At 35.4% G+C, this 11,085-nt stretch overlaps 2 long non-coding RNA genes across 2 annotated transcripts; one reads left to right on the forward strand and one right to left on the reverse strand.

Moving 5' to 3' along the window:
* Positions 1–5,837: 5,837 nt before the first annotated feature.
* Positions 5,838–10,632, forward strand: LOC113109015 (uncharacterized). Its single transcript, XR_003292838.1, has 4 exons — positions 5,838–5,997; positions 9,719–9,873; positions 9,992–10,067; positions 10,316–10,632. It is a non-coding gene; the product is annotated as an uncharacterized LOC113109015 (long non-coding RNA).
* Positions 6,250–7,669, reverse strand: LOC113109016 (uncharacterized). Its single transcript, XR_003292839.1, has 2 exons — positions 6,812–7,669; positions 6,250–6,398 (listed from the first exon to the last, which is right to left on the reverse strand). It is a non-coding gene; the product is annotated as an uncharacterized LOC113109016 (long non-coding RNA).
* Positions 10,633–11,085: the final 453 nt, after the last annotated feature.

Consider the following 11,085-nt stretch of genomic DNA (forward strand, 5'->3'; position numbering starts at 1 on the left):
TCATATATATATATATATATATATATATATATATATATATATATATATATATGCGCATAAGGAATGGCTTCATTTTCTGCACCAGTCACTTCTCAAGCCCTTCATTACAAACTATTCTAAGCAATGACCAAAAACAGTAGACCGGGGGAAATTTAAGTCTTTTTCATTCTTTTAATAGTGCTCTGAAAAATGTGGGCAATGGTAAACATGTAATATAATATAATTGCTTGAGAAAGGAAGACAAACATTTCAAAACACATTTAATAAAAATCCCCTGAATGGCTGATATGGAAAGCTGTTTTTTCCCGACGCTAATTTGAACTAATGATACTGTCGGTAAGAGGTTTTCTTAAGCACAGCGTGAAACACAAACCACAGTTTTATGATAACAGACAGCAATTTTCAATAAATAGTCACATTAAGTGACAACTGGTTTATGGTGTCAAGTAACTTAATAAAGAATGCACTTATAGACGTGTGTTTGTTGTCTGTTTAACAACACATTTATATGCAACTATTAAAATCAGAATTTACAGTAGGAACTATGTGTTTCATGACAGCCATTTAAACCATCTCAGATCATGAAATATTCTCCAATTGGTCACAGAAATGTACTTAAATGTATTGAATGTGCACTTGTAGCATATCAAAGAATATATGCTATATATATACTTTGCATCTCAAATATATGTAAAAAAAAACTGTACTTGCTTTTAATATAACTGTTGAAATAAAACAACACTTCAGCGTATTTAAAGAAAGCAGACGCTTGTGTACACTTTGCAATAATGTCAAAATATAAGATTTACTTTCACGCACACCTCATTATGTTTTAATCATCTGGACTCATGCAAAAAAAAAAAAAGTACACTTAATTTGATGTGTTGACTAAAGTAAAATACTTGATTATAATTTTTACTGTGGTGTTTTATTTGATTAAAAGTTTTAAAGTTAATATATTTTAAATAAGCTAAATTGCAACTCATCATTACAAATGTGTAATTAAAAATATATTTAAACACAGGAAATATACATTTCAGTAAGAAGTACTTTAAAATTTATTTTAGTGTTTCAAGGACAATGAAAGCCATTATGAAATTACATAAAGATGTACTTAAGTACCACTTCTGTGGGTCAAACTAACACTTTAAAGTTCAAATAAATGCATTTAATGCCAATTTAAAGTATAATAGATTTTCATTTAAGTTCATTAAGTGCTCTTTTTAAAAGAATGCTGAAGGTTACTTATTTTTTCACAAGTGACAGCTTTCACAGTGTCATTTCAGGAACAAAGCGTGTGTTACCATCTGACACCCACAAGTTTATTTCTCCTCTACATCAGGCTCAGTGCTGGATTTCATTTGCCAGATTGCAGTGCTGTTTTTAATGCCCAATACAAACAGCCAGCAGCATATGATCACCTTGGCATCACATGTGCTAATGATCCACTCCTCTCCCATCCTCCAGTAACCAAATGGCCCTTCCCAAAGATAAGAGCATGCACGCTCCATTAAACCTTAGGGCTGCCCTGGGAGTTTCTGGAATAGTTTCAAGACGACTTTGTTAAATTTATAACCCCCTGCAATGGGAATAAAATAATGAAAGGAATTAACTCTTATTGTCCTCCTGGGATTTGGCTTGTAAGGCAGAGTGTCTGTTTCTGCATGGGTGACTTTTTATTTGCTGTAAGACATGTAAGGCAGTTTACAGAGCGATGGGAAATGGTCTTTAAAGAGGTGCTCTGAAGAAGACCAGAGATAAAGTGAGGTACTTTGCTGCTGCCTACAGGGATACTACACGATAGTATTATTTTAATCCTCATTTCTTTCTTCTGTGGAACAAAATAGCAGTTATCTAGAAAAATGTCCAAGCTGCTGGTTTCCACTTTGGGATTCCACTATGTATTTATTTACAAACAATGAAATTCGGTGGGGAGCAATGTTTCAGGGACTCTTTGTGCTCCAATTATGTTTTTATTATATGGAATTAAAAAAACTAATGTTTTATTTTGTTTTGTTTCCCAGACAACAGTTGGCACAATATGATGGAGCGTGAATGGAGTGAACTGTCCCTTTAATATTCCAGTAAAGGAATAGGAGTGAGGCTCAGGACTGTGTTTCCATCAGTGCCGATACTTTGCCAAGGGGCATGGCGAAGCACTGGCCCTAAAACAAGAGCATCAGCAGCAGTGTCCTCCCTTCAGCAGAAAAAGGAGCTGCCTTCAAATGATGGACTTAAGTGTTTAGGTTCATAAAATTGGATATTGCTCAACTGTGATAAAGCCTATTCTTAGAACTGTTTTCCTGTATTGCATTCTCCTCATGACTGTGTAGATGAGGAAGGAGGAGAAGATGAGGATCAGCAGTACCTGCCTCCCGTCTGTCTGGGTGTCCCTGAGAACCCTGCTATCCGGCCAGTCGTCTCCAAACACAGCACTGGCCCTGAGCCGGCCACACATTCCACAACCTCCAGACAGCTACAACTTTATTTTCAGGCAAAACGGCATCAGTGCTCTCACATCACATTCCCAAAAAAGGCACTGCGGCCCCAGACTACCCTGATTCTCTATATGACTTCACCATTGAGGAATTAAAACAATGTGAGTTATGTCAAAACCCATAGAGGAACATACTAATGATATGATGCTTATAGATAAAGTTGGGTCCAAAAGTATACAGCCACTATTTCATATATATATATATATATATATATATATATATATATATATATATATATATATATATATATATATATATATATATATATATATATATATATATATATGAAACCTGAGATGAAGCCTGTTGACTGAAGAAAACTAAAAGAAAATTATTTTCTGATCAGTTCCAGGCAGATTTATGTGAATCTTCACAAGTTCATAGTTGTCTACTGTGCAAATAATAAACTCAAAAATCAAATCCCATCAATTTCAAAGTCGAATACTTCTGCCTTTCTAAAGGCACTTTATAATTTTGTGATTAAAATCACATTTTCTGAAAGTCCATTACAGCTTAAGGGTATAAACTACACATTAAAATATTCATATTCCAATTAAATACAGTAAAATTACTGTCATAAATATAACCTGACAGCATGCATGAACGGCAATAAATGGTCAAAGTAAATCTTTGAAACCTTTAATATTTAAAAACTTTCATTTCCCGAAAACTGCGCGAGTGTGCCCACTGCCCTCTCTGGGGAAGATCTTATTCTGTCTGATGAACATTTGAGTTTGAAGCAGGATATCGACTGGTTTGCATGCACCATCAGAGTTATAGGAAAGGGTTAAAGGTCTCATGCAATGACTTTCCCTTTCCTCCAGATAAAAAGCAGAAAGAAACTAATTTTGATAAATCACTCACAGAGTCTCGTCCCCAGTTTGAAGACTTTAATTGCACTGGGCGTTTATGACCCAGCGCTGCTCATCTGCATATATGCAGCATATCTCTGAGGACACACAAACCAACTCTGATTGAGGGACAGTAATTCTCAGCCCACAGTGTAAGCATTTTATTGTAATTGAGTCACTGAGTCTTGTATCAAGGGGCGACAGATAATTGGACAGTCAGCTGAACATGGCAAGTTGTTGGTAATTTGAGAATTTGATTGCTCTTTCTTGTTATCTCTCAAGTGGACGTGCAGTGAAGTGCCACGAAACAACACACACCTATCGGTAGCTGTTACAGTATCACCGATCACTGCTGCAGGACATAGCAAATCGATTATGAACAAAACCAGTCATAAGGGTCGTGTTTTTTAAAAGCTGGATAAATAAGCCTGCGATTGATGCATGGTTTGTTATGATAGGACAATATTTGGCTGAGATACAACTATTTGAAAATATGTAGTCTGAGGGTGCAAAAAAATCAAAAGTTGTCCAAATTAATTCTTAGCAATGCATATTACTAATCAAAAATGAAGTTTTGGTATATTTATGGTATGAAATGTACTAAATATCTTCATGGAACATTATCTTTACTTATTATCCTAATGATTTTTGGCATAAAAGAAAAATGTATAATTTTGACCCATACAACTACAAATATCCTACCTGTGCTGCTTAAGATTGGTTTTGTGCTACAGGGTCACATATTAGCCTATAATAGTCAAAATTACTATGCTAGCCTTCCTTTTCTGAAAATCTCATTTAAAAGTAATGGACAATTTAAGAAATGTTTTAAATTGCGTTAGTTCCAGAAGTAAACTCTTTTATACAAGTGTTTTCTCTCTCTCTCTCTCTCTCTCTCTCTCTGACAGTAATGCACTACTGCCCTCATCTGGATATCACTGTGTTTGTGCAGCAGCGCATTGTTGTTTTACCATGCATTACAAAAGAGAAAAAGTGTGATGTTTTTCATACAAATAGATTCCGTTTACTTTATCTGTATCCCGAGGGGAAATAATAATCGGTTGCAAGTAGCTTAATTTTGCCCAGACACTAATTAGACCAAAAGGAGCACCATTAATCATCTGTCTGAGCTCAAATAGCCCCCTAAGCACAGTCTCCAGCATTAGATTAGATTGTGTTTACCCTGGTTTATAAACCGTTTCAGTATTACGGGGGTTTTGATGATCAGCATTAATGAAATTACTAGGAGGATGAGGGTCTGTCTATAGGTTTATTTTAGGAGAGTTTTCATTGAGTTATTGCCATGTTAATGGTCGTATGGCTTGTTGAACAGCGCCACCTGCTGATACTAAGAGTAGCCTACAGGCAGGACTACTAAATAGCGAAAACTAAACGCCTACATTTATCAAAAGCAAGATGTGTTTAAAACATGCCAGGTGTATTAGCCGACCACTGGCAGTTATATAGCCAACTGCTTTGAGAAAAAGAGTAGAGACACTGGGCATGAATGGTCTTTCTGCATGGCATTTGAATGAATTTAAATAAAAGAATGTGTGGTTTAAAAAATAATAATAATAAAATAAAACATGCAATGACGATCCACTAAATGTGTCAGAAATTTATCAATATTAATGCACCTTTATAATATTAATACATTTTTTTAGTCCTTTCAAGCAATTAATTGCATCCAAAATAAATGTTTTTGTTTACATAATATATATAAATATCATAATATAATATAAATAATATATATAAATATATATATGTGTGTGTGTGTGTATTTATCATGTGTATATACACACATACATTAGCTATATATTTTAAAAATAATTGCATGTTTATACATTTATATTCTTATACTTTATATTATATATAAATATATTTAATATATAAACATAACGTTCTTCTTAAATATATACTTGCATGTGTTTGTATTTATATATACATAATAAATCTACACAGTATACACATATATATTATGAAAACAACAACTTTTATTTTGGATGAGTTAATCGTTTGACAGCACTTGTTTTTTCAAGTTAGGGAAAATGCTAAATGAATGAATACTGGGCTTGACAAAATTATTGTACAAATTTGGTTTATTGTTCTAATATCTTAAAGTTTTCATGTTGCATTCATCTGACTTGGGAACAGTATTTATTCCTTTTCTAACACATCTGACTGCAATTCCTCCTAAAGCCTTTAAATCAGATTCGGTCAACTCGACACAGAGCTCAGTTCATCTCTGGTGAGCTGTTTTCGAGTAGCTCTCAGCTTTATTGTAACGTGCAAAAATTTTGGCAAGCCGGTATTCAGTTCGTGAAACACATTAAGTAGGCAGCTGAATTCGCTCACAGCAACTTTAATTTACTATTAATTGTTTGATTTTGTTGTTATTTTGTCATGTCTTTAGTACAAAGCGTCATCAGTGTCCTGTAGAGGGCGCACAATTCCAGTCGATGGGCGGAGAGAAGCGAGTGACGCATTTCCTGTCTGTTTTAAAATCCAGCCCCTTTCTCGGAGAAATTACAAATTTCTTTTACTGTCTATGGAAGAAGCGGAGGCAGTCGACACTCACATGATGTGAGTCACATCAAAGACAGAGTTAACTGCATAGACATCATTAACCTACCAAGAATGCATATCAGGTAATGTCCCAGCTAACAAAAAAAGGTCCCCAGGACGTCCCCTAAATGGCCTCTGCGAACGTCCCCCGGACGTCAGCGTGTAGGGTCCGCTTGACGTCGAGCGGACGTTCGCGAAGACGTCCCGCGGACGTTCAAGGGGACGTTCACAGGACGTGCAGCGGACATTCGGGACGTTTAGGGGACTTTCACTTTAAATCCCCTGAATGTCATTTTATTGTACTTTTAAGCTAATCAAAGACAACAGACACGCTGTATGAAGCAAAATAGATTTATTTTAATTGAACAATGGTAAAGTTGCAGGGCTTTCGTGTGTGATTGTGTGTGTGTGTTTTTTGGCGTGTCCGCGTCTCTGGTTGTCAGCTGTGGTTAGTCGATGGCATTTCTTCCCATTGTCTTTTAACCTAAAACAACAAAATGAACACATTCAGTAGTGTTATGACTTTATATATCTAGGACTGTCGTTTTATCCATTGACAAACGATTTGTAAAGACTGTTGACAGTTTGGATTTAGACCAAGCGGTCCGAAATGTAGCGGACATGCCTTTTTGCCGCATATAGGCGTCTCAGTGTGTATTTTTACCATATGGAAATTAAATATTTAAGTTTAATATCTGCCAGTATTATATACGTTTAATCATTTCAGCTTTACAAGCTAACGTTAGCTTAGAAAGTGTTCACATAGCCTAACCTCAGCAGCTGCGTGGGCCAACTTCAGCAAAGGTTTAAAAAGGTAAACTTGATCAAATGTAAGCATTAGGAGATAAACAGTAGTTAAGGTATCTATAATGTCTAATAATATAAAAGAATAAATACCTTTTTTGACCAAACAAAAGCGAAAACTCAAAGCCGTGTCTGAGGAAATCACCAGATGACCGTTAACTGTCATTAGCGGCTGAGCGTTGCCATGGATACATGCCGCGTGCCCTAAAGTGACGTCATTCGGTCATGTGCTCATTTGATCGACAGCTGCTTGGATCCTATCTCCAGTGTGGCTATATTACTTTTTTATTAGAGCTCCATGTAGTGTAGCAGTCTTAAATGCAATAACTAAAATAATTTATTTCCTAAATAACTTTTCTTGTCGTCTTACCAACAGTTTATATATACAATACAAGTTTATTTATATAGCACAAATAAACAGTTTAATACGTAAATGAAAATAATTTATTAATTTGTCTTACCTGTGTTATTTTTCACTTTTTTTTCTTCATGTTCTCCTTGGCATTCACTCTATAACATTCTAGTAGAGCTCCTGGGATGCAAACATATTTTCTTCATTCATGCATAAACCGAATTGTAGCTCTGTTCAATTATATTATTGAAAGTTTATATCATCATCAATCAGCAAATCAAAACATTTTTTTTTTTTTTTTTTTTGCAATCTGTTATCATTACAGTTTTGTTTTAGGCAAAAATACCCTTTAAAATCCAATATGAGTTGATTTTGTCAACTCTGTTTGTCTGAGTTGCAAGGTGTCAGGTCCAGTGTTGGGAAGGTTACTTTGGAAATGTTATAGGTTACAGATTACAAATTAAATTATTTAAAATGTAATATGTAGTGTCACTGTTTCAAGTGACTTTAAGTAATGTAGCTGATTACATTTGATTACTTTTCTAAATTTCTATTGTTTTCAAATGTTGATTATTTTGAATCATTTAAAGCAGGCAGGGTTAATGTTACAGTGGTACTCAACACTGATTACTCTCAGATTTTAGAATCCTTCTTCACTTGAATTAAGACTATAATTTAATTGTAAAGTACAACCACCTCAAAATAGGACTTTAGCAGCTCTTTTTACTTTGCAATATTTTTTAGGTTAAATACAGATTTAAAATCATAAGATATAGTTTAATAGCTATGATACTGTTTTTGAAATCAAATCTTTGCATAGCTATGACAGGAAACATTGGCATCTAACAATGCTTTGGAAAAAAAGGCAGTTAATCTAAAAATAAAATTAAATAAATAAATAATTTACATAAACCAAAATAGGAAATAAAACAGTTATGGAATAAGCATGTGTCATATTCTGTGTCTTCAACTCCAGAAACATTGGTGTCTCATATTTTAAATATGTATGTGTGAAAATATTCAAATGTAACTCCCTTTGTAATCATTAACAATATCATAATTAACTGTGATTTAATTACATTTTACATTACATTAACAAATTGCTACATTTATTTTGCAATAGTTACATGTAACTAGTTACTGCCCAGCACTGGTCAGGTCTGATGATAAAAGATAAAGGACTGCATTTTTCAAGTGTTGGAATGGAAATGGCAGATGAGGGACGAAACAGGGACGTTCAAACTGTCTCAGACGAATGTCCTCCGAACGTCCGCCAGCGGACCAAATCCGGACGTCCTCCGAACGTCAAAAGGGGACCAAATCCGGACGTCCTCAGAACGTCCGCTGAACGTCCGCCAGCGAACGTCAAACGCGGACCAAATCCGGACGTCCTCCGAACGTCCGCCGAACGTCCGCCAGCGAACGTCAAAAGCGGACCAAATCCGGACGTCCCCCGAACGTCCGCCGAACGTCCGCCAGCGAACGTTATAAATCGGACGTACTGCGGACCTAAGCGGACGTTCGGAACGTCCGGGGGACGTCCCCTGTTTGCTGGGGTGTCCTTTAACAAGAGTCTTAAATGCTGTTCTGCAGGCTGTTGGCAGGTTTGGCGCTCCATACGGTGTGTTTGCCTGCTAAACACGTGCTCTCCACCGGGTCTTGAAGATTGTGGAGAATGATAAACAACTTGATAATATGTTTATTGTATAATATAGTATCGGAACTCGGACAAATATTAGGCTATTTATATCCCACTGATGCATTTCACCTTAAGCTGAAGTTCAATAAATACGTGCTACATAGATTGGTCAGCATGCATTTTATCATCAAAGTGTTTACCTGGGCCAAGGGAGAGCTTTTCTAGATCATATTGTGGTGCCAAGTAAAAAAAAAAAAAAATTATAATGCATTAAACCCCATTATTTGAATAGAAAGTTCAAGAAAACAGTTTATTTAAAATATGAATATTTTATGACAAATTGTATTAAGTCACTTTTGATCACTTTACATTTTTAATTAAATTTTATGTCTGTATAATTCATATAACTATTATATAATAAGTCTTATGAACTTTACTTGCATTCTAATTGTAGTTTTGTCATCTGAAAACAACTTAACCGGTTTAAATCATCTATGAATTTTGTTTAATGCATCATCAAATAACTTAATTGATCCTTACAAAAAAGTGTGACTTCACTGACCCTTATATGAAAGCCTGTTACAGCCAATGAATAAACACCCCCCCCCCCCAAATCTCAACTTGTTTTTGCTCCAAATTCTGACTTCTCTCAGAATTGTGAGACAAAATTACAAATCCGACTTTCTTTTCTCAGAATTGTGAGTTTATATCTTCCAGTTTTGACTTTATAACTCTCATTTGCGAGTTAAGCCAGAATTATGAGGCGTGTACTCTTAACAGATCAGTCTTGTTTTCTTTTATTCCACCTCAGAATTCAACTTTATGCCTCACAATTGCAAGTTTATATCCCACAATTCTGAGAAGTCTGAATTGCGAGTAAGTTGCAATAACTTATATTGTGGCAGAGACATGCTACCATACTTCCATTATTATTTTTTATAAAAGATTATTGGGAATGACAGACTATGGTAGTGAAATGACTAATAGACACTCCCCTCTTTCTCACTAGACGTGTACGGTCTGCAGGACACAGGATACGGGCCGCTTGCTCTCACTGGGGTCCGTGTGTCAGCTGAGAGCAGAGGGACGGTGCCCAATAAATCAAAATACATTTAACATGCAGGAGGCAGCTGTTACCTGTCCATCAGCTGCATTAGCATACCAGTGAGTGCTCACTATGTCAAGAGCCCTTCTGCCTCATGAATATGTATTATAGCTGATAATATGCCTGTATGGTTTATATGATGGTAAACAAGCTTAATCCTGTTTTTCCCCCTCTTAGGTTTGCAGCATAAAGCCAATATGAAAGGAAACTTTAAATGGCATCCAAACAAAATAAGACTTTGAACAATTGTAAGGTACAACACTTCAAATGGTCTTAAATGCACCTTAAGTGCAAATGGTTTAGCAACATAGACTGAAGTGGATGTCAAGACGTTAACACAGTAAAGATGTGCAATGATGACTTGAAATCGCTGAGGTCACGACCAGTGAAACTACATAATAGCATGTATTACCTGAGCACATATCTGTGCTGGTTTGTGTGCTTGAAGGCCTTAGGGCTCTATTTTTGACTCCTTTTTTTCTCTTGCCATTGTTTCCACAGGCAAAACTATAAATCCAGATGGCATGCTGGATCAACCCGAGCCGATGAAAAATAACAGTGGAGGGCCGAAAAGGCTGGGAAAAAAATAAATGTATGAAGGTGGTGATAGAATAAGAATTTCACACCTACAGTACCTACCACACATGGCTTTCACACATCAGATAGGGCTTGGAGAGAAAGCCCATATGAACACAAATCTAGATGTACCATTTTAGTATACGTGACATTAGCTAATGTTATTGTCTTATGTTTTTCACTGTAATATCTGTATCTTCCGGTTTCATATTAAACCCTGAACAATGCATCCAAACAAAGAATACTGCATTTGAGTTTTTTTCTTGTTTAATGCTTGCTTAATGTAATGAAAAAATAAATTAGCCTATATTTTAATAACTACAGCTCATTATTTTTATGTTTGTAGGAAAATTTATTTATGACCTTAACAGGAGCATAAATTAAGTTTGGGGTAACTTTCTTTAAAAATAAAAATACTTTTATACGTTAAGACTTTACATCAAAAGTGACAGTAAATACTTAACACTTTTGTTATTATTTTCCAATTCTAGTAAATGGTTTTTCAGAACTTTATATTCCGCAAATTCCTGAGGGGGGGGAATCTGGTTCATTTTACATTTCAAAAATGCAAATGAACCAGTTTTTAACTCTGATAATAATAAATATTTCTTCGGCAGATCAGCGTATTAACATGATTTCTGAAGGATCACGTGACCGTGAAGACTGGAGTAATGATGCTGAAAATTCAGCATTTC

Source organism: Carassius auratus, chromosome 9 (genome assembly GCF_003368295.1).
Source record: "Carassius auratus strain Wakin chromosome 9, ASM336829v1, whole genome shotgun sequence".
Taxonomy (NCBI): Eukaryota; Metazoa; Chordata; class Actinopteri; order Cypriniformes; family Cyprinidae; genus Carassius; species Carassius auratus.